At 40.7% G+C, this 20,752-nt stretch overlaps 1 pseudogene; it reads left to right on the forward strand.

Moving 5' to 3' along the window:
- Positions 1–17,834: 17,834 nt before the first annotated feature.
- LOC122033897 lies at positions 17,835–20,492 on the forward strand (annotated as a pseudogene).
- Positions 20,493–20,752: the final 260 nt, after the last annotated feature.

Genomic DNA, 20,752 nt, shown 5'->3' on the forward strand with positions numbered 1-20,752 from the left:
AATGATTAATTGTGATTAGGGCTTAATTCTCATTCTTGATTGATTGTTTGGATATCTTATAGACTTTGTAGAGATTAACTCTCACTCGATTTTTCGAGGGATCCACGTGGTAGGTGCAAGCCTGTGTAAGGACGTTTGAGGGATAACCTTGAAGGGGAAATGAGAATATTCAAGAGGGTAGGATAGATTTTATTATTCAATCCTTGTATCTTTATGGGTTAAGAAGCTATGAACTTCTATGTTGGTATCCGTGGGAAGCATAATAATAGGTGCAATCTTGTGTAAGGACAACGTAGGTTCATATCTAATTGACCACATTTAGGTACATTTTTTAGTCCTAAGTCGGTTATCTATTGCAAGAGAGAATCGGCAACCTTCTACAAATATTAGACAATTGAGAAATAAGAATTGGTAAACCATTTACATTCAAGAGATCTTACAAAGAAACCAAAACTCCTAGAACCTTCCTTTATCATAACTCAAACCCCAAACTTTTATTTGTTAATCTTTCATTTTAGATTTGTTTTTCATCCTTAGCATTTGAAACCAATTGATTATTTGCTTAGCTAATTCACTTTGAGATATTTCTAGTGCTTATTCCAGTCCCTGTGGATACGATAATCTTTTATATTACTTGCGACATTTTCGTACACTTGCGGAAGCGAACAAGTTTTTGGCCCCGTTGCCGGGGAACTGCGCTATAACATTGGAGATTATCAATTGAGTTAGACTAAACATAACATTTCTATTTCTTTTCATTTGCATATTTGTAACTAATCTCTAGTTTTCTGTTTTCATTTTCCTGTTTTCTTTCTAACTTCTTGGAAGCTCTTTTGTAGCAATTGTAATTATGCACTAACATTCCAATCTTACCTTTCTCTGTTTTTAATTTCTTTGTTTGATTTAGTTTCTATTGCAATCTTGTTCTTGTGTATGCGAAGATCTAACTTTATAGGAGAATTTTTTCCTTTTGACCCTGAAATTGATAGAACATTTCATAGAAGAAGAATTCTGCAGAGACAAATTGAAGAACAAGAGCATTTGAACATGACTAATAGACCACTAAAGGATTATGCAGCACCTTATGCTAGGGGTTTTCGATCTAGTATTTCAAGACCCTCAATGGAGGCAAATAATTTTGAGATCAAACCTGCAATTATTTCCATGGTGCAGCAAAATCAATTTGGTGGAGGACTACATGAAGACCCTAATCAACACTTAGAGGTCTTTTATGAAATATGTGGGACAATAAAAATGAATGGTGTTCCTTCAGAAGTAGTGAGGTTATTGTTATTTGGGTTTTCTTTGAGAGATAAGGCCAAGCAATGGTTGAATTCTTTGGCTCCCAACAGTATCACCACTTGGGAACAATGTGAGCAACAATTCCTTGATAAATTCTATCCCCCAAGTAAAAGTGCTCATATGAGGAATTTGATTGCAAGTTTCAAACAAGCTGACTCAGAATCTCTATTTGAAGCTTGGGATAGATACAATAGTATGCTCAGACAATACCCTCACCACGGTTTGGAAAGATGGTTAGTGTTGCATACTTTCTATAATGGTATTAATTATCATACCAAAGTGTCCCTTGATTCAGCTGCTGGAGGGGCACTCATGAATAAAAATTTGGATGAAGCTGAGGAAATCATAGAGAGTGTAGCACAAAATCATCATCAATGGACAAATGAAAGAAGTGGTGGTCATCCTTCAATAAACCCAATAACAAAAGCATCAGGAAAGTTTGATGTTGATGCAGTGACTTTATTGGCTGCAAAACTTGATGCTCTTACAAAAAAATTTGAGAATATGGGGACTAGTTCAAATATGGTAAATGTGTTGGGTTTTTCGGGCCGCGAAAATCGCTTTTCGCGTCGCGGAAACCCCGAATCGCCCAAGCCACGGATCTCGTGCAAGGTAAAACCGAACGAAAATACGAGTACGAGTTTGAAAAACTTTAATCTACAGTAGATCTACATAAGGATAAACCATTTATACCTTTGATGCGATGCCCTTCGCGTTCCCGCTCGTCCAAATGATGCCGGATCTCAAGACCGTCAAGCGCCGGTCCTCTAGAAGTATCCACACGGACACACTAGATGGAAATGACCAAAAACCAAGGTGTGCTAGCACCTATGTGGTTCGGCCAAGGGAGGAGAGGGAGAGGGAGAGCTTGAGAGGGAGAAGGAGGAAGATGCACACAAGTGAATGAAAAATGAATTTCTTCACCCAAAAACCAAGTGGCCGGCCACTTTTCAAAATTCACATTAATTGCATTAATTGCAATTAATATGAAACCATAAAATCACATTAATTGCATTAATTGCAATTAATATGAAACCATTAAGAGAGTGGCTTTGTAACTTCCATGAGGTGGCACCCATGATGATGTGGAACATCATTATTGGTCCACCTAATGCCAACTCACCAATGAGGTGGCAAAAAGGTCAAGTCAAAATTGACCTTTGGTCTTCCTTCTCAAGTCAAGTCAAACTTGACTCAATCTCTACCATGGTGGATCTAATCCAACCATTTGATTCGAGCCAACTTAATATAATGAATCTAATTCATTAAATTAAATTGATTCAATGAGTCAAAATCTAAATTAGACTCATTTAACACATGAATCAACTTGAGTCGAACTCAAGTTAGCCCAATTAGGATTACTCTTAATCCAATTTGATTCATTAAATGAATCTAATCCTCTTGGTTCATCATATGAACCTAATCTCCACCTAATTGTCCTAAGTGTGTGACCCTATAGGTTCTTATAACGTTGGCAATGCCCTAAACCCATTTAGGAGCATAAGTAATGAGCGGTATCTAGCAACACATCATTACTACCCAAGTTACAAGAATGTCGAGATCCGACATCACCTTGTGACTACCAATTGTGACTACTCACAAAATAATGACAAGTGTCCTTCTATCCTAGACATCTAGATTGATCAATATGAGGCATAGACCGTGTCATCCTCTAATCAATCTAAATCTTGAACTCCAAGTAGACTCACTCGATCAAATGAGCTCAACATCTAATGTTGACTCATTTGGGCATGGCCATGCACTTAGTGGTCTCACTCTATCAAGAATACCGATGTCGCTCCCGTCATATGGGAGGGATAGATCCCATCTACATCACTCACATCCCTCTACATAATTCGTTATATACCCAGTAATCGCCTTTATAGTCCACCCAGTTACGGGTGACGTTTGACGAAACTAAAGTACATAACTCCTTATGTAGGGATCCATGGTGACTTCAGGTCTAAGGACTAATAGTCATACTAATAGCCACATGAGAAAGTATATGACACTCATATAACGATCCATGATACTTTCTCATGGCGGGTCATTCATATACATTCTCTAATGCATACCCATGTGTCAGCTTGATATCTCTATATCCATGACTTGTGAGATCAAGTCATCGAGCTGACCTACATGCTAGTCTTATTGTATTAACATTGTCCCTGAATGCTAATACTCGACTAGGAATGATTTAGAGTAGTGTTCCCTATATCATCTCACTATCGATTCAACTAATCGATTGATATAAGTATGAACCTTCTACTCAAGGACGCTATTATACTTAGTCTATTTGGCACTAATATAAATAAGTATAATAACCAAACAAATGCCTTTATTAATATACAAGAATATGATATACATGAGTCCATACAATCATCAAATGATTGGCTCTAGGGCTCTAACTAACAATCTCCCACTAGCACTAGTGCCAATCAGTATAGGCTCTAAGGCCTAAAGACCTAGTGTGACCATCATGCTTCCTCTGTGCCAAAGCCTTGGTCAAGGGATCTGCGATGTTAGCCTCTGTAGGTACTCTGCAAATCTTCACATCTCCTCTATCGATAATCTCTCGAATGAGATGGAAGCGCCGTAGTATGTGTTTGGTCCGCTGGTGTGAGCGAGGTTCCTTTGCCTGTGCTATAGCTCCATTGTTGTCACAATAGAGCTCAACTGGCTCAGCGATGCTAGGAACCACCCCAAGTTCATGATGAACTTTCGGATCCAATTGCCTCCTTTGCTGCCTCGATGCAGCAATATACTCGGCTTCGTTGTAGAATCACTGTATCCTGCTTCGAACTCTTCCAGGTGACAGCACCACCATTAATGCAAAATACGAACCACGATTGCGATCGGTAATCATCCTGATCGGTCTGGAAGCATCACTGTAACCCTTTACGATTAGCTCATCATTGCCTCCATATATCAAGAAGTATTCTTTAGTCCTTCGTAAGTACTTAAGAATATTCTTGACCGCTATCGATGACTTTCACTGACTGGTATCTGCTCGTCATGCTAAAGCATACGAGACATCAGGTCGCATAGCATGGCGTACATGATCGATCCTATGGGTGAGGCATAAGGGATCGATCCATGCGGTCTCTCTCCTCTCTAGAAGAGGGACCTTGAGTCTTGAAGACTCACGCCATGTGACATCGGCGAAATCCCTTCTTAGAGTTCTGCATGGCAAAGTACCTTGTCAATATATGTACTCGACTTAGGCCAAGCAATCTCTTAGATCTATCTCTATAGATCAGTATCCCTAGGATGCCTCAACTAAGTCCTTCATTGAGAAGCAACTCCTTAGCAGGTCTTGACAGATGAAGCATAGGGATGTCCTTCCCAATGAGTAGTATGTCATCCACATATAATATGAGGAAGACAACTATGTCCCTACAACCTTCTTGTAGACACAAGGCTCATCTTCGTTCTTGATGAAACCAAACTGTTTGATCGCATCATCGAATCGAAGATTCCAGCTCCGAGAAGCTTGCTTTAGTCCATAAATGGACCTATGCACTTGCATACTCTACTAGTATGTTGTGGATCTACAAAACCCTCAGGTTGTGTCATGTACACATCCTCGAGTAGGTTTCCATTCAGAAACGCGGTTTTGACATCTGCCATATCTCATAGTCATGGTAGGTGCAATAGCAAGCATGATCCGAATGGACTTAAACATCGCCACTTTGGAGAAAAGGTTTCATCATAGTCAATACCATGAATCGCTTGAAACCTTTAGCAAGCGACCCTTATAGATAAGTCCTTCCATGTCGGTCTTTCTCTTAAAGACCCACTTGCACCCAATGGGTTTTACCCTTAAGGTGGATCAACCAAAGTCCATACTTGGTTGGTGTACATGGATTCTATCTCGGATCTCATGGCTTCTAGCCATTTCTCGAATCTGGTCTCATCACAGCTTCTTGATAGGCGGTAGGCTCATCCTCTATGAGCACAATGTCATCATGGTCAGACAAGAGAAATGAGTATCTCTCGGGCTGACGACCTATCGGACCTGCGAGGAGGTATGTCTACATAAACGGTTGTTGTTCCTCAACTCCTTGTGGAACAACATCATCCACAACACTTTGTGGTTCGGTTCAATTTCCATCGTGGCATTAGTGCTATTGTTGCATCTTGAACTTCTTCAAGATCGAGGCCACTAGTCTTTCTAGAAACAAAGTCCCTTTCTAGAAAGACCCGATCTTTGCCACCTTCTTGCTGACTAGGAATGTAGAAGTAATATCCTTAGTTTCCTTGGGATATCCAATGAAATAACACTTGTCGGTTTGGGTCCTAATTTGTCCGAGACTTGGCGTCTTACGTAAGCCTCACCACCCCAAATCCTCATGAAAGACACAGGCATCTCCCGGTCCATATCCTATATGGTGTCTTTATCACGACCTTTGATGGAACTCGGTTGAGTATGAAAGCTGCCGTGTCTAGAGCATATCCCCATAGATATGTCGGAAGATCTGTATGACTCATCATAGATCGTACCATATCTAATAGGTACGATTCCTCCTTTCGGATACACCATTCCACTGGTGTTCCAGGAGGAGTGAGTTGGGATAGAATCACACACTCAGCTAAATAGTCACGAAACTCATGGCTTAAGTATTCACCACCTCGATCTGATCGAAGTACCTTAATACTCTTGCCAAGCTGGTTCTGTACTTCATTCTTGAATTCTTTGAACTTTTCAAAGGATTCAGACTTATGTGTCATCAAGTACACATAACCGTATCTACTGAAGTCATCAGTAAATGTGATGAAGTATCTATAACCGCCTCTAGCAGCGACATTGAAAGGGCCACATACATCACTATGTATGAGTCCTAACAAATCAGTCGCTCTCTCGCTGTGCCCACTAAAGGGAGTCTTGGTCATCTTGCCTCGTAGGCATGACTCGCATATCTCATATGATTCAAAATCAAATGAGTCCAGCAAACCATCCTTATGGAGCTGGGATAAGCGCTTGTCATTTATATGACCTAAGCGACAGTGCCAGAGGTAAGTTTGGTTCAAGTCATTCGACTTGATCCTCTTGGTATTTATGTTATAGACAGGGCTCTCTAGGTCTAGAATGTAGAGTCCGTTTATCAGAGGTGCACTACAATAGAACATATCGTTTAAAAAGACGGAACAACATTTGTTCTTTATTATAAGCAGTATCCTCTCTTGTCCAAACAAGAAACTTATGTTCTTTGCCAAGGCACATAACAACAATCGTCTAATTCTAGTACTAGCCCGGGCAGAGATAGATGATAAGTTCCTACAGCAATAGCGCAACTCGTGCTCCATTGCCTACTCGTGGGTCTATCTCACCCTTCGTCAATGCTCTGCTATTCCTCGGTGCTTGTACATTAGTACAAATGTGCGAACCAGTATCTAATACCCACGATGAAGAAATAGAGGTTGACTTCTATAACATTTATACCTGAAGTAGAAATCTTATTTCTCTTCTTCTTAAGATCTTCGGTATTCTTTGGTTCCTCTTCCAGTGCCTTGCTTGTCCTTGATATAGGTGACAAAGATGTTCAACCATATCGTAGCGCTCATAAACTCATGTTGCTTCAAGCTCAAAGTTCATGGTTGCGAGCATAAGACAAGACACATCTAATCGTCATCTTGATGCTTCTTGTAAGCATCTCGGATGCCTTGCAGGAGGGCCTCCGGAATGGGCTACTCCAGAACGTCAGTTTTCGTTCTTGGGTGAGAACTATTCTCAGATTCCTACCAGTCCCGGAAATTTGCTCCGTTGAGCTTGTCCTTCTTAAGGACAGATCGCAGAGAGAAAATGTTCGTATTTGGCGTCATGGTTATCTACAACGAAAATTTACAGAAATAAATATCATATTCTTAAAATTATTTAATTAGGCCTTTAATTAAATGATGCTCCCACTTGAATTCTATAATTACGTGGGACAAGATCCACATCATACTAACCCTTGAGTTAGCTTTGGCTAATACGCCCAAGGCTTAGTATGATCGGTAGGTAACGATTACCAATTACATCTCTATGCAACTCTTGTTTATAGAATCAATATCCGCATTTATATTAAAACTCGAGTTAGCTTTGGCTATACGCCCGAGAGTTAATATAGTGATATTGACCTATCTTTCCAACTATTGGAAGAATGCCTATAGTTGACTCGATCCAACCGAGTAACTATGAATACTCAATCTAATTGAGTTTGTATTCACCCATGCGTTGATAGACGGGACCAAGATTGTCCCTCCGTACCCTACCAAGATAATATGTATTGCTCTGCTTTGGCAGATTCAACAATACATGTGATCGAGGTAGTGATAGGTATCACGGCACGGTTAGGCATTTTAGAGTTGGTTCGATCTAGATCTAATCTAATCGAGAAGAATGCATCTTGTGCACGACTTAGATCTAATCTAATCGCAAGGGTGCATCATGTGCACGACTTAGATCTAATCTAATCGTTAAGGCACTAATTAATTAATTAATTATTAAACATGTATCAAATACATAATAATTAATTAATTAATTTATTTGTGATTTAGTAATGGCCCTACTACTATCTTCTCAAGCCAATGAGAAGATCGATTGGTCAACCTAGGGTCAACAGCTTCTCCAAGCGCCTCCCTTTGACCACCTTGTGTTGCTCGTGCCCGCCTCGGAACTCCGTCTCGTGTGGACCCTCCACCGCTCCAATTTGTACATTACAATTTGAAACTCGAGTTACATTCGAGTCTAAATCTAATTTACAACAAGAAAATAAGAGAAGGCACGACGCGCAGGTCGCGAATATAATACATAACGGCACGCAGGCCGTATTATGAATTACAACACAACCAATCATATTGGGCTTTGGGCCATGACTAACACAAATTAATATATATAATTCAAAATTATATATTTTCATAATTTTCTATAATTTTAAAATTAATTTTTACAATTTTACGAATAAAATTTCCCGGCGGTCCCGTTTAGCGGTTTCGGGCGCAATCGCGGAACGGATCCCCTTGCGGGGCCCAGGGGCATCGCCCCTACCCGCGATCTAACCATCGCGAGGGTTCCTTTGCGATCCAACAGCGCCTAAACCCGCTGTCCCAAAACGATTTGGGTCGAGACATTGCCGTTTCGGAAAAATCTTCCCGGCGGGTTCGTTTTTAGCGATTTCGAGTGCAATCGCGGAGCAAATCCCCTTGCGGGGTTAGGGGCAGTACCCCTACCCACGATCTAACCATTGTGAGTTGCTCCTTTGCGATCTAATGGCACCCAAGCTCGCTGTCCCAAAAGGATTTGGGGCAAAACGAAGCCGGTTTTGAAAGATCTTTCCGGTAGCCGAAGCCTACAAGTGCCGAGACACTTGTGCTTCGCTTCTACGGAAAAATTACCCATAAAATCATAAAAAACTAATTTTTACAGAAAATCACAGAAGGTTTTATTTTTCATAAAAATAAAAACAAACTCGTACAAGCCTTGCACGTGGCTCTGATACCACTGTTGGGTTTTTCGGGCCGCTTTTCGCGTCGCGGAAACCCCGAATCGCCCAAGCCACGGATCTCGTGCAAGGTAAAACCGAACGAAAATACGAGTACGAGTTTGAAAACTTTAATCTACAGTAGATCTACATAAGGATAAACCATTTATACCTTTGATGCGATGCCCTTCGCGTTCCCGCTCGTCCAAATGATGCCGGATCTCAAGACCGTCAAGCGCCGGTCCTCTAGAAGTATCCACACGGACACACTAGATGGAAATGACCAAAAACCAAGGTGTGCTAGCACCTATGTGGTTCGGCCAAGGGAGGAGAGGGAGAGGGAGCGCCTGAGAGGAGAAGGAAGATGATGCACAAGTGAATGAAAAAATTTCTTCACCCAAAACAAAGGGGCCGGCCACATTTCAAATTCACATTAATTGCATTAATTGCAATTAATATGAAACCATAAAATCACATTAATTGCATTAATTGCAATTAATATGAAACCATTAAGAGAGTGGCTTTGTCACTTCCATGAGGTGGCACCCATGATGATGTGGAACATCATTATTGGTCCACCTAATGTCAACTCACCAATGAGGTGGCAAAAGGTCAAGTCAAAATTGACCTTTGGTCTTCCTTCTCAAGTCAAGTCAAACTTGACTCAATCTCTACCATGGTGGATCTAATCCAACCATTTGATTCGAGCCAACTTAATATAATGAATCTAATTCATTAAATTGAATTGATTCAATGAGTCAAAATCTAAATTAGACTCATTTAACACATGAATCAACTTGAGTCGAACTCAAGTTAGCCCAATTAGGATTACTCTTAATCCAATTTGATTCATCAAATGAATCTAATCCTCTTGGTTCATCATATGAACCTAATCTCCACCTAATTGTCCTAAGTGTGTGACCCTATAGGTTCTTGTAACGTTGGCAATGCCCTAAACCCATTTAGGAGCATAAGTAATGAGCGGTATCTAGCAACACATCATTACTACCCAAGTTACAAGAATGTCGAGATCCGACATCACCTTGTGACTACCAATTGTGACTACTCACAAAATAATGACAAGTGTCCTTCTATCCTAGACATCTAGATTGATCAATATGAGGCATAGACCGTGTCATCCTCTAATCAATCTAAATCTTGAACTCCAAGTAGATTCACTCGATCAAATGAGCTCAACATCTAATGTTGACTCATTTGGGCATAACCATGCACTTAGTGGTCTCACTCTATCAAGAATACCGATGTCGCTCCCGTCATATGGGAGGGATAGATTCCATCTACATCACTCATCCCTCTACATAATTCGTTATACAGTAATCGCCTTTATAGTCCACCCGATTACGGGTGACGTTTGATGAAACTAAAGTACATAACTCCTTATGTAGGGATCCATGGTGACTTCAGGTCTAAGGACTAATAGTCATACTAATAGCCACATGAGAAAGTATATGACACTCATATAACGATCCATGATACTTTCTCATGGCGGGTCATTCAGTATACATTCTCTAATGCATACCCATGTGTCAGCTTGATATCTCTATATCCATGACTTGTGAGATCAAGTCATCGAGTTGACCTACATGCTAGTCTTATTGTATTAACATTGTCCCTGAATGCTAATACTCGACTAGGAATGATTTAGAGTAGTGTTCCCTATATCATCTCACTATCGATTCAACTAATCGATTGATATAGGTATGAACCTTCTACTCAAGGACGCTATTATACTTAGTCTATTTGGCACTAATATAAATAAGTATAATAACCAAACAAATGCCTTTATTAATATACAAGAATATGATATACATGAGTCCATACAATCATCAAATGATTGGCTCTAGGGCTCTAACTAACAAAATGCCATTGCTATATCTTGTGAAGTATGTGGGAGTTCAGAACATTCAAATGACTCATGTCCATTAGGAGCTATCACTGCACAAATTAATCAATTGGAGCAATGCGATGCAATCATGGATTTCAATCAAAGACAGAACAACCCATACTCAAATACTTACAACCCTGGATGGAAAAATCATCCAAATTTCTCTTACAGAAATAATCAGGATCAAGGACCATCTATGGGGGCAAGACCAAATTTTCAATCTGGGCAACAAAATTTTTAGCAATAATCTTTTCAAGGCTTTCCTACATCCAAAATCGAAAAGATGCTTGAAGAAATTATCTCCAATCAAAATGAAATGAAGCAGGATCTATTGAAGCTTACTCAGAGAATGGATAATTCTGAAAAGCATCAAAAGATTCAGGATAGCCAAATTGCCCAGCTAGCTTCCTCATCTTCTAGAGCACCAGGACAACTTCCTGGAAAACCTGATGTAAATCCTATGGAGCATTGCAACATAATTGAGCTTAGGAGCGGACGGACCTTGGGAAATCCCCAAGTGACTGCTCAAAAAGGGATGCAAAATGAAGAAAAGCTCTCTCCTCCTACACCTAGTCAGATTTTTGATAATGAGGAGAGTACCATTGAGGTTGAAGAGACTCTTCCACTGAACCATCAGAGCAAAGTTATCCCTTTTCCCCAAAGACTCAATATGATTAAAAAGGATGAAGAATTTTGCAAATTTTTGGAGAAGGTTAAAGAGATATGCGTTGAAGTTCCTCTTATAGATGCTGTTCTTCAAATGCCAAAGTTTGTCAAATTCCTGAAGGACATCATGTCAAATAAAAGAAAGAGAGGAGATGTAGAGACCATTGCACTAACTGAGGAATGCAACGCTCTTTTGGTGAAGAACACTTCCCCGAAATTGATGGATCCAGGGAGATTTTATATTCCTTGCAATATAGGAACATAATTCATTGAAAAAGCTTTTTGTGATTTGGGGGCAAGTGTTAGCCTCATTCCCTATTCAATTTGTAATAAGTTAGGTCTCAAAAATATTAAACTTACTACTATGACACTACAACTTGCTGATCATTCCTGCAGGTACCCTATGGATATTATTGAAGATGTGCCAGTAGAAGTTGGTGGGAGTATTATTTCCACAGATTTTGTTGTTTTGGACATGGAAGAGTACCCCAAAATTCCTATCATATTAGGAAGACCATTCCTTGCTACAGCTGGAGCAATTATTGATGTTAAAAATCATAAGTTGTCATTGATAATTGGTAAGGAACGGTTGGAGTATGATTTATCTAATGTCTCTAACCATGTTTCTTCTCTTTTAAATGCTTGTAGCAGGGCAAGCATTTACAAACTTGAGGAATGGAATTTCCATCCTCATGGAAGGCCACCTAATGAAAAGAACAATTTGGTAGAGGATGTTGGGAGGAGAACTCCCAACAAAAATGAAAAATATGTCTGCCCTCCAAGGGCAAGGAAATGAGAAGAATAAGTTGAATTGGTCGAACTAAAGACCCTAAACAAGCGCTTCTTGGGAGGCAACCCAAGGGTTCTTTTTGTTAGTTGTATTTTATATTTTCATCTTTATTTTGTTTTCACTATGTTTTAATTTTGTTTTCAGGTTAAAATCTACTTCCATGAGCTGGCCATGACTTCCTCATGGGCATGGAAGTATTAGAGAAGTGGATTAGGAGAATAAACATCAAATGGAGTAAAACAGGGCATGGTCGTGTACTGTACACGGCCAGGCAAAGGATGCAGAGAAGGAAAAGGATCTGGCTGTGTCTACCAGACACGATCGTGTGAAGTCTGCAGAGAAGGAAGGGAGCAGGGCCGTGTACTAGACACGACCGTGCAAAGAATCCAGAGAAGGAGAGTTCTTCGGTCGTGTTCCAGACACGGCCGTGTGGAGAAATCAGAGCAAAATCTTGCATCGGTCGTGTACCAAACACGACCATGTGCCAAATCCAGAGAAGAGAACTCAGAAGGCCATGTTCCAGACACGGCCGTGTGAAGAAAGCCGAGAAGAAGAAGGATGTGGCCGTGTCCCAGACACGGCCGTGTGAGTGAAGCCGAGGAGGAAAAGGGAGGGGCCGTGTAGATCTACACGGCCCGTGTGGAGAAGCCCTTAAGAGGCCGTGTTCTCCTTACACGGCCAGGTTTTGGCCGTGTCCCGCACACACCCACCTCTCTTAAAACATCTTCTTTTCTCTCAATCTCTTTAAAATCCCTCTTTTCTTCAACTTTTTCCTCAAACTCTCTTAGATCTAGATTCTTTTCCTCTCCAACACTCAAGATCTTTGTTCTCCTAACCTCAGATCTTGTTCTTCAAAAATTTGTTTCTTTGAGATCTTACTTCTCTAACCCTAAATAGTCCCTTCCCTCATCTAAACTCAACAAGATGTCCAATCTTTTGAAGAAACTTCGTAAAGGAGGTGGTGGATCCAGTGGAGATAAAGAGAAGGAACCATCTAGGGATAAAGGAAAACAACCGATGAAGGGCAAAGGAAAGAGGACATCACGCAACGAAGGTAATGACAATGAATTCAATATTGTATTTAGAAATGATGATCAAATTACTAGATTTGCAATTCTTGTCAATAGAAAGATTGTGTGTACTCGGTATATGGACCCAACTGTTCTTGATATGCTTGGAATTAGGGAAGATGTAGATTTGTTGATTGGGTTTTTAGAGTGGGGTGATATTATGTAAATACATTTGCCTACATATCCTCGTCTTGTTTTGGAGTTTTTAAGTTCATTAGATGTCCATTTTACTAACGAGGATGAGTATATTGGAAAATTTTCATTTAGATTGATGAATCAAGAATTTCAATGGATATTTAGTGATTTTAATTCTTATTTTGGATTGTTTACCGGTAGCCCTCGTAGGTTTGATTCAAGGTTTAATTGGAATAATTTTTGGAATGCATTAACTGGATTGGATCAACCTTATGAGCCTTCAAGGGCTAAGGCTTCTCATATGTAAAACCCCATTTTTAGGTACCTACATAGAATTATGAGCAAAACTATTTTTGGTAGGGGAGAGAGTGATGGGGTAGTTAAAAAGATAGAGCTTTATGCTTTATGAGCCATGCTTCATAAGGTCGATTTTGATTCTGGTTTTCATTTTGTACAAACCTTGTTAAGAGCCGCAAGCGCATCGTCGGGATCAATTGTCTTTGGTGGATTGATTACTTGAATAACTTATAATTTAGATCTTGATTTAGATGGGTTGGAAATAATTCATGGCAATGACATGATAGACATTGATGCATGTCTGCCATGAAAATGATTGTTCGGGATGAGAATGGGTTTGCATTTCCTAGGAGGAATGGTTTTCCTCTACCTCTCCCTTGTCCCGGACGAACGTCTATTCGTAACCCTGCTAATTGGGTAATCACCGATATCGATCCTGAATATGTTCCCTCTATATCCGGAGACACAGAGCCACACATTGAACCCTCAATATCTGGATACCCGCAGCCTTCCGGACATCCGGATCCTGCTAGGCATTCTTTTTCTTATGGTACGGGTTCCTCCAGATTTGATTTTTTTGATTTCCGTACTTCTCTAGAATCGCTCCACGAGAAGCATGATGCCCAACGAAGAATGTTGGAAGGCCGCTTCTCTTTATCAGATAATCAATTTAGAGAAATACAACAGCACTTTCAGTTCACAAGGAATTTTCAGGGTCAAGTGGCCAAATTTATCCAGGATTATGATACTGATCAAGCTAGAATGAGAGACTTTATGCAAAGCATGAGTGTTACTAGCCAACAAGTTGATGCTTTATTTGAGTATCATATAGTCCTGAGTGAAACTCCAGGTTTCCCTAGTTTCCCCGTTGGTCAGCCACGTCGTAGGCACCCTTTTCCTCGTCCCCCTCCACCTCCACCTCCACCTCCACCATATTGATTTCATCGGGACGATGAAAAGTTTGAGTCTGGGGGGGTGTCAAACCTGATTTCTTTTTGTTTCAGTTTTTGATTGTTTTCTTGTTTTCTGCATGTGTAGTTTTTGTTTTGCATTCTATTTTGATTGTCTTGCTTGAGTGTTTGCTTTGATAGTCATTTGATTATCTTTTGAAATAATTTTGGCAAACATCTTGAGAACATCAATCTTCACTTTTATGCTTTCTTGTCTTCAAGATAAAATGTTAGCACGTTCATTATCTAGATTCATGATGTTGTAAATGATGCTAGTAGTAAGCTTTATGTACTTCTTTTCTCTATCTTGGGTAGTATGAAATAAGCTAAGAATCATATGGAGATGAGCTTTAGTCTTGGCTTGACCTTAAGAATCCTACTTTCACTACACTTTGACTTGATGCTTGAATGGTTGATATCATTGAAATAGTCATGATTCATCTTGTTTGCTTAGTACTTGGTTTCCATGGTGATTTTTCAAACTTCATTTTGGTTACTGGATGAGGCTCAACTCATGGAAAGCTCATTTGGAAAAATTAAAATATCCCAACATTTGTGCTAAAAGTACACTTGTGAAATAAGATTTGCACAATGCAAATGCTTATGAAAAAAAAATTGAAAAAAAACAATGAAAAAAAAAGTGAATATGGGATATAAAAAACAGTTGTCGTGAGTGGAATCTAGCAAGTCACCCCTTTGAGATCGAGTTAGGTTACTGGGGAAATGACTGCTTAGCTTCTCTTGAGATTGAGCACACCTTTGAGACCTTGGGTTGGTTGAGAAATATGAACCAAGTGAGTGGCAAGTAAGTGCCTATCACTGGTTACTTGTCTTTCACCGGCAACAGCAAAGGAAGAAGGCCTGGTCGTGTGAACCTCACACGGCTGTGCCAAGTTTTGAAGCAAATCAGAGTTCAATCCTTACATGGCCGTGTGGATCTACATGGCCGTGTAAGGTTTCCAAAGACCAAGAAGGCCCTGGCCGTGTGCATCACACGGCCCTGCAGGGTTCCCAGCGCTTAAAAGTGTTCTGGCCGTGTGCACCACACAGCCGTGCCAGGTTTCCAGAAGTTGGGGCAGTCCAGGCCGTGTGGATCTACACGGCCGTGCTTGGAGGTCTTGATGGGAGTTGTCCACGGCCGTGTACCACACACGGCCGTGTATGGATGGAAGAGAGGGGAAAGACTCTGGCCGTGAGAACCTCACACGGCCTCGCCTCGGGGCCGTGTGGCTCTCGAAAGCCCCCCTCTATTTAAAGCCTCTTTGAAGATTTGAAAGGGGATCTTTTCCCCTTTGGGAGAAAGCAAGATTTGGTGGATTCCTCCCATTCTTGGAAGAATTTTTGGCCGATCTAAAGGGAGATCTTGGCGAATTCGACTCCGGAAGCGAGGATTGGATCCGAAGATGGAGCTATATTGTAGATAAGTTTTCTTTCTCTCCTCTTCTTGGATTGGGATTGAAGAAATGCTTGTAATCTTCTTATCTTTGGTTTTCTTTCTTCATTTTATGGAGTAGAACTTGTTGTTCTAGGATGGAGGGAGTATTTGCGAGATAAATTGATGTAAACTCTTGTGGATTTGCCATTTCTTTGTTTCTATGATGTTGCCTAGTTTGTATCAATTGGATCTTGAATGATTAATTGTGATTAGGGCTTAATTCTCATTCTTGATTGATTGTTTGGATATCTTATAGACTTTGTAGAGATTAACTCTCACTCGATTTTCCGAGGGATCCACGTGACAGGTGCAAGCCCGTGTAAGGACGTTTGAGGGATAACCTTGAAGGGGAAATGAGAATATTCAAGAGGGTAGGATAGATCTTATTATTCAATCCTTGTATCTTTATGGGTTAAGAAGCTATGAACTTCTATGTTGGTATCCGAGGGAAGCATAGTAATAGGTGCAATCCTGTGTAAGGACAACGTAGGTTCATATCTAATTGATCACATTTAGGTACATTTTTCAGTCCTAAGCCGGTTATCTATTGCAAGAGAGAACCAACAACCTTCTACAAATATTAGACAATTGAGAAATAAGAATTGGTAAACCATTTACATTCAAGAGATCTTACAAAGAAACCAAAACTCCTAGAACCTTCCTTTATCATAACTCAAACCCCAAACTCTTGTTTGTTAATCTTTCATTTTAGATTTGTTTTTCATCCTTAGCATTTGAAATCAATTGATTACTTGTTTAGCTAATTTGCTTTGAGATATTTCTAGTGCTTATTCCAGTCCCTGTGGATACGATAATCTTTTATATTACTTGCGACATTTCCGTACACTTGTGGAAGCGAACAACCACCAAGTGTGGGAAGCTCATCCAAGGACTCGGATCATTGTGTCGGTGAAGGGTGGTGTTGAAGACATCCGAGGGACCGCAGGATGAGGAGCAATGGAGTGGAGCTGAGGGAAGTGGACTTCAAGGCAGCGTGAAGGATGGAACGAAGAGGAGCCAATGGCTCGGGTGCATCTGAGGGACGAAGGTCGAGGAAGAGGACTTCAAAGGCGACTCCCGAAAGGATGAGAGGAGTGAATGTACTAGGACCAGTCGACTGATCCAGCTTCACAGAATGCACAGAAGCATTCTGTGCTTGTCGGCTATGGGACCAGTCAACTGGTCCTGAGACCAGTCGACTGGTACATAGCCGTTGGAAGAATCAGGCTTTCTACAGAGAGTCGTTGGCTGGGTCCAACGGCACACCAGTCGCCTGGTGCTTGGACCAGTCGACTGGTGTCAGGGTTTGAGTTGATTGTTGATCAACTCTCTCCTCTTATTTAAGAAGAGCTTTGGGGCTTGAAGAAGGTTACTGGTGCTAATTGTAAACCTTCTTAGTCTTGCCCAAAGCTTCCAAGTTCAATTCTCTTCCTCCCAATCTAAACTTCATATTGTAAAGAGGAAGAGATCATTTTGTGAGAGGTTTGCTCCACCGAGAAGGAGAAGCTTTAGCCGGAGATTGCCGGGGACTGATCCACCGAAGGATCAAGGGCTCGTCCACCTCAAGGACACGTCGTGGAGTAGGAGCATCATCTCCGAACCGCGTTACATCGAGCGTGTTAGCGTTTGTATTCTTATTTGTTTTTCATTGTTTTAGCTTTAGCATATTCCGCTATGCACTAACCCTCTTGTAGAGAAGAAATCAATTTGGGGGTGACCTAGCTATCCAACCCCGCTTCAAGCCGGCCACCAATCCTCCAACAAGTGGTATCAGAGCGAGGTTAGCATCGGAAGAACTAACCATCAACCGAAGCATCAAGATGGCGCTTCAAGAGGGATACAGCACCGCTCGACCACCCTTCTTTGACGGCAATGACTTCGCATATTGGAAAGGTAGGATGAAATATTACTTAATGAATGATATTGAAAATTGATTTAGTGTTATAGATGGATTTGAGAAACCAAAAGATGGGTCGGGAGCGCCTCTTCCAACCAAGGATTGGACAAAAGAGATGGCAAGGAAGGTTCAAGCAAATGCAAAAGCCACAACAACTCTACAATGTGGACTCTCCAAGGAGCAATTAAGCAAAGTAGGACCATTCAACTCTGCTAAAGAGCTTTGGGAAAAACTCATTGAATTAAATGAGGGATCAAGTGAATCTAGGAGGGCCAAGAGAGATCTTTTGTTGGGGCAACTTCAAACCTTTTCCATGAAGACCAATGAGACCGTGAGTCAAATGCATGGTAGATTCAAGAAGATAGTAAATGAACTTCATGTAATAGGTGAGAAGATTGACAATCGAGACCTAGTAAGGTATGTGCTCCAATCTTTTCCTAGAACCACCTTATGGGCATCAATGGTTGATGCGTATAAGGTATCTAGGGATCACTACAACAAATATGACTTTCCGCAGCACATCATTAACGGCGTGCAATTAGAGCATGCCGTTAATAATAGTTTTTACGGTGCACCTAATTATGTGCGCTGCGAATAGTATAATATTTAAATAAACGACGGCGTGCAAAAAAAGTACACTGTCAATAAACTTTTCTACAGCATATAAAGTGCGCTGTTAAAACTTAATATTAACAGCATACAGAGTGCACTGTTAATATTATTATAATTATATAAATGATGGCGTAAACAAATACACATGATCAATAAATATTATTTATTAAAATTAAATATTAATAGCAACTTACTTGTACGCTGTAAATAATTTGTTAAAGATTGTATGAATTCTTTCCGCCCACAGACCCTTTGCCTTCCAAAAAAAAAACCAAATTCTTTCTTCCTCAAATTCTTTCCGCCGAATTTTTCTGCAACCCCTCTCTGCCGCAAACCCTCTCTGCCCGTAAACCCTCTGCCAACTGACTACGAGGAAGAGGATGCGCACCATAGCTTCCATCGGTGCCCACAGTGAAGTTAAATTCCCTCTCCACCTCCTCCCCTCTTCTCTCCCGACTCATCCTCTTCCTCGTCATCTGTAACGACAGCGAACTCGAGGTCGAAGAAAGGCCGCTCGTCATCCGCTATCGTTGTCCTCCTCCTTCTCGTTATGAGTAGAGGACGAACGCTACGATGGTGGAGCCAGCGCCGGTCGGGTTAAAGGCAGGGGGAAGAGGCCTCACCCCTTCGTTGTCTTCCTCTTCCTCGGCGTCAGGGATCTCTCCCTCTTCTCCACCGAGGGGGTTCCCTTGTCCTCTGTCCACCTCGTTGTGTTCGACGACACATGGAGGCAAGCCAAGAAGATGGTGGCGGCGAGCGCGTCGTTCCTCGAGTGATTTGTTGTTAGGGTTTCACTAGGCAAATGTGATCGACTGGTGGAGAGGCCGAGCACGTTCGAGTCAGAGCTGATGCTTAGGGGTTGTGTGAGCACAATGGAGATAGTGGTGAGCATGTTGCGAGTGATGGAGCCAAGTGGAAAGGGGTGGAGGGCATGCTGTTGTTGCTGAGAGCCATGGTGGGCTTCCAGGCGCTCCACCTAAAGCCGACGAAGCCCCGCACCGAACTGAAGAAAAAGAGGAAATCATTGTGGAAATGTTGACAGCTAGGAAGTCAAATGAGAAGAAGGGAGCTGTCGAGGAACACAATCTGGTACAATTCTATGCTCATAACTTGTTTGTTGTTATTAGTCTTAGAAAGAGCAATATTATTTAACCTGTTTGTTGTTCTGAAAGAGAATTAGTTGTTTAATAACCTGTTTGTTGTTTAAAAGCCTTTCCATTTTGAAGCTCTTACTGAAATTGAATTGTACAAATTTGCCCCTTGGGATCTCCCAGGCAAATCTCAATTGCATAACAAAGACCTTGAGTGGTACTTCTTCTGTGCTAGAGATAGAAAATATCCTAATGGCTCTAGAGAAAATTGCACAACTGGAAATGGCTACTAGAAAGCTACTGGAAAGGATAAAGATGTTGTTCACAACTCTTCTACCATTGGGATGAGGAAATCTTTGGTTTTTCATGTAGGAAAGCTTCCAAAAGGCATTAGAACTGACTGGATGATGTATGAGTACAGACTAGAAAGCAAGGAACTGGTTGATGCTAGATTCTTTTAGGATGCATATGTTGTCTGCAAAATCTTCTAGAAAAGTGGTTCAGGTCCTAAAATTGGGGAGCAATATGGTGCACCTTTTAACGAAGAGGATTATGATGATGACACAACTACTGAAGATTCTTTTCCTCTTGGTCCAGAATCCTTAGATTGTCAGACTACTTTGTTCAATCCTATGACTGAGCAAGCTATGACCTCTGCTATCATTGAGACATCTTCCAACCATGATTTTCTTGAATTTGATGGAATACTGCTGGATGAATTTTTAGAGTTTCTTAATAACTCTCCACCTAGAGAGAATGCTCATCATGAGGTCCCTGATTCAGTTGTTCCCAATAAAACTGTGGATGAAACCTCTTCAAATGGAGTTGTATGGCTTGTGGTATATTTATAGGCAAAAGGATACATATATAATAGTGACCACTTCTCAATTCTAAGTTATATAGTGAACATCTTCTTTATATCAGTGACCACTTCTCAATTCTAAGTTATATAGTGAACATCTTCTTTATATTTTTCACATCAGATGCAATTAATTAGTTTTATATTAGATTGTGGTCATCTAAGTTATATAATGAACATCTTCTTTATATTTTTCACATCAGATGTAATTAGTTTTATATTAGATTGTGGTCAATGATTATTAATTGGATCGTTACAAAATATTATGATGTAGGAATC

This window comes from Zingiber officinale, chromosome 11B (assembly GCF_018446385.1).
Source record: "Zingiber officinale cultivar Zhangliang chromosome 11B, Zo_v1.1, whole genome shotgun sequence".
Taxonomy (NCBI): Eukaryota; Viridiplantae; Streptophyta; class Magnoliopsida; order Zingiberales; family Zingiberaceae; genus Zingiber; species Zingiber officinale.